At 38.0% G+C, this 4,572-nt stretch overlaps 1 long non-coding RNA gene across 1 annotated transcript in view; it reads left to right on the top strand.

Annotated features, from left to right (window-relative positions):
• The window catches only part of LOC102307230, a 7,262-nt gene continuing 2,690 nt past the window's right edge, over positions 1-4,572 (top strand). The window contains exons 1-2 of the long non-coding RNA XR_316247.3: positions 1-283; positions 2,383-2,430. This is a non-coding gene — a long non-coding RNA (uncharacterized LOC102307230). The remainder of the gene's footprint in view (positions 284-2,382; positions 2,431-4,572) is intronic.

Below are 4,572 nucleotides of genomic sequence, written 5' to 3'. Positions count from 1 at the left end.
CTTGTAGATAGGTTTAGTGCGGAGGAAGTTGTGAAAAGGTGGAGATGAAAACCTAAGAAGCTAAAAATAGATGCAACAAAATGTGTCAAGTTAACCAACATGTTAGCTGCTGTTAGCCGCTGCACCGTGAGCAGTAGTACCAGCAACAACTAGTAAGGCCTCACAGTCGCAGGAGGCTCCTGCTGCTAGCACCAGCTGTAGAGAAGGGAGGAAGATGAAATTAACGTAAGAAAATAGCTGCAGGGCCGTAATTCGGAAGAGAGAATGATTCAAGGACATTCAGGTAAAATGAAAGCCATTGCTAATAGTTAAAGTGTCACTTTTAATTGTTGTCACATGTTGCATTGCAGCTAAGAATAACCCACAACAACTGTACCAACCTGATTAAAACCTACTTCAATATCTATAATCAAACAAAAATGAAATCTGTACATAATTTCTTTCTTTGTTGTTTTTAATCATGATGGGCCGCCTAGGCAAAAATGCCAGAGCCCTAGTACCTGGTGTGCTAAAATGTATCCATGTGCACTATGAGAGTAAGACTAGTCTCACAATTAAGACAAAAGAAAATACAAAAAATTAATTGCACACTGTGGTATTCCAACTTTGCACCACAAAAAAAGCAAACCCACCATCCCTTTTTAAAGAGCAGGTGTGCAACCTGTTGGTTTTTCCTTTCTCTTTTGCTTGTTTTTAGCCCAGCACAGCCCCTCTTGCAGTGTGTATCATAACTATCAGTCAAGAACTCCTGGTTTACATTTATTTAACCACAATTGTAATAAATAAGGGGTCTACAAAGTTCCTTTGTTGTCTTTTTTCATATTATAGATACTGCTTCACTTTCGTCACCATGGTAAATAATAGTGCATCTTGACCATGTTACAAAGATGGGACTGATACCTAAAAACATGCTATCTCTGTCATACCATCCACTGATAAATTCACAGCTTTCAACTCAAAGGTCGATTAAATACTGTTAAACTGAGCTAAATTGACATAATGGCCATAAAGCATGCTGGCAGGGTGCCATGCTTTCACAGAGTCACTTTTTGCCAATGATAATTTATTTTATTACAGGAAGATAAAATAAATGTCAGTAACAGAACCAGTTGCCCACCACTCTGGCCATTAAACAGGACTCCCTGTAATAGCTGGTAGGTCTGTGGTTGACCATCAGTAGACTTAATAAATGAAAATCACTGCATGGAGTATTATACATTTCTGCCCTGCAGACCAGTAATACAGCAGGTGTACAGGAAGTAGTGGCCATTGTAGCCGGTCACATTTAACAAACATATGTTCATACGTTTTTGGACAATGAAATTTTTGCCTCTGCACTACCAAAAAGGTTTTTAAATTAAAAAAGATTTAACTGAAGTTCAGACTTTAAGGTTTAATTCAAAGTGTTGCATTAACTATTTAGGAATTAAAACTATTATTAGACATAAAAATGTCTTCAGAGACTCAAAAGGAAATATAATTATTGTTTTTAATACTTGAGACACAAATTGCCTTTGGGGTTGTGTCGGAATGGCGCCCAGCATAAAAATCTGCCACACCAAACATGCGGAACTGCCCACTGTGGTGATCCCCCAGGACAAGAGAGCAGCACAAAGTAGCTTTTTTCAAAAAACAAAAATATTTGAGTGAAAATCCCTTGCAGTCAATGACTGAACCCATGAGCATCCCCATATGTTGTGCTTCCTCCTTTACAATGCTCTGCCAGACCTTTACTGCCGCCGCCTTTATTTGTGGGTTTCTCTCGATTGTGGGTTTCTCTGCATTTAGTTTTGTATTTAATAACTGAAAAGTTGCTCTATTGGGTTGAAACTGGGAGGCTAACCTGGCCATTGAAGAATATCCCAGTCAATCAGACAATATTTTTTACAGTCAGAGTAAAAATATTGTAAAGACACATCAGACCACATCAGTGTTTTTAGTTCTCATCGTAAAGTGCACAACAACATCACATGATATCAAACATTTCACCAGACAGTTCCTCCAATTGCTGTAGTCACATATAACATACAGCACGTCTATGCTTTTTTACTTCCTGTTTTGCTCTCTCGAACGCGTCACATCTGCAAATTCTGCTCATACAGTCATCACAAACTGTTTTTGTCCCATCATTCAGTCCCAGCAAAGTTTATAGACCAAAGGCTATTTTCAGCTGTCTGACTTTGATCCACAACTAAGAGAATGAGCCAAATGATTTGGCTTCTTAACACTTCTTTCCAGTATGTGTGTCTTACAATAAATTACTTTTTTACTGTTTCTTTTAAAGCCTTATGTAGTCTCCTAGCTACATCTCTGATGTCTTGGTACAGTATGTGCCAGTACATACTGTGAGATCCTCAGGCAGATGTCTTTTGTCTGTTCCAGGGTCGCAGCTGCAAACCCCCCTTGGCTCTGGAACAATCTGCCAGATCGGTGAGTCAGTATCATCTTTTAAGTCTGATTTTAAAACATACTTTTATGAAAGAACCTCCTGCTTTTACTTAAGCTTTCTTTATTTTCTTTAGGAATTTCTGTAACTTTTCTTATCAAATAATTTTTTGTGTACTTATAACGTTTGACATTTTTGAATTTTTTATTATGTTGAAAAACTGTGAGTTTTTTGCCCTTAATAAAGATCATTTACTGATCATACGGTGTAAAAGCAGCAGATTTAACTCGCTTTTACTGCAGCTGCTGCACCTGCTGTGATAGGATTTCATAAACATTCATCAATAACAGAATCAAACATTTAGTTGTTTCTACACAAGCCATGAATCTAAATCACCCTCATATGCAAACATACCATACATACATACAAGTGCATAGTATGCAGAGGCCTAACAGATTGTGAAGGGGAGTGATAGCGAAATGTGTCACTCGTTGGAATTAAGTTGTCACAAAATCCTCACTAATGCAGTTCCAACTCGGATATGCCAGCGCAGCTGTTTGGGTGTTTTTATCACTATTAAACAGTGTGAGTACCTGCTTGTAGCCTACAAAGCTCTTTATCTTTGTGGCAGCTCATTTCAAAGGTCCTGCCAGCAGGACACAGACATTAAAGACAGATTGTTGCATAACCAATGTTTAAAATGTGATTATGACCAGATGTGCACTCAGATTGTATCTGAGGCGGAGGATTTTGTGATATCGCACAGATGCATGTTTTTAGAGCAAAGCTTTATGTCCTGCCTCTCGAAAACAATCAGTTCGTGCATTGTTAAATTTCTGCCATCTGGCAAAAAAAATGAATAAATACATAAATGTTGGGGTTTGAAAGAATTATCCAAATGTATATATATATATATATATATATATATATATATATCTGTTGAAATTATGCTTGTTTGTTTGTAATGTAGGAAAATTGTTTTAAAAGGCACAACAACACAAAATCGTAATAGTAATTTGGATGCATTTTCAAAAAATACTAAACACAGATATGCATGTCCAAACACAGAAAGCTGTGCTGTGATTTAAAAGGTCTGATAGTGGCAGAGAACACAGGAGAATAGGATTTTATAAATTCTCTTGTTCTGGAGGCCTAGCACAAATCAATAACAAACGCGTCATACAAGTTCACAAACCTAAAAGACACAAACTACTCATGGTCAGCGTCAGCGTTACCAAACGTGTCTTTTTTAGGGTGTTTTTCTTAACTGCTGCCAGAACTGCTGTTGTAGCGCATAAAGGACAGACAGGACTATGGTCTTAGTATGTGGAGAGAGGCTTATTTGATATGAATACTGTGGTATATAAAGGCAGATACAGGAGTGTAATTACATCTAATGGCTGGAAATGCTCCTGTTCAAGACATCTTGGCGTGTAATGCCTGATTATGGGTGATCATTTTCTGCTTTTTGGTGAAAAAGCACAGCATCTAGGACCTGGGCTTTTTTGATGATAGTGGTTCAGAACAATGGGCTATTGAAATGTATTGTTACTATCCCAGTTTAAATGTCAGAGGATAAGGTTGGAAAGAAAGTCCAAGGCACGATTTATACTAGCGTCTTCAAACAAAAGTAAGAGCAGCTGATATGATGCTGTGACCTGGAACTACCCTTGAGTAGCATTTTATCATGGACTCAACCATATACATACTCTGGCTACAAACTCAGGAGTTTCACCTGCAAAGAAATGATTTATTCTCGTCATCTACTGTCCACATATGACATGAAATGCTAATGATATTTTAAAGGAGAACTGCCACACAAAAAATATCCCTTCAGTGGTTAAAAGTAGGATACACTAAAACAGAAAAAAGCCAGGGTTTATTGAACCTCCATCCATTTTCATCCGCCTATCCAATTCAGGTGCCCATCCCAGCTATAGGACGAGAGGATACGACGCAGCAAGGCTAACATAGAGAGAAAGACAACCTTTTATACTCACATTCACACCAATGCCATAACACGTTCTGTCATAAGTGTGACAGAACATGCTGCAAGTAGACAGCATACATAAGTTATAACATTGTAGCTAGAGATAAACATGGCCCTTTGCAACACCAAGGATCTTGGACCATATATATATATGTGTGTGTGTGTGTGTGTGTGTGTGTGTGTGTGTGTGTGTGTG

The sequence above is a fragment of the Haplochromis burtoni genome, unplaced genomic scaffold, assembly GCF_018398535.1.
Source record: "Haplochromis burtoni strain Fernald_Lab_line unplaced genomic scaffold, NCSU_Asbu1 Contig_50, whole genome shotgun sequence".
Classification (NCBI taxonomy): domain Eukaryota; kingdom Metazoa; phylum Chordata; class Actinopteri; order Cichliformes; family Cichlidae; genus Haplochromis; species Haplochromis burtoni.
The sequence above is the reverse complement of the archived record's forward strand: the minus strand, read 5'-3'. Positions and strand labels throughout refer to the sequence as shown.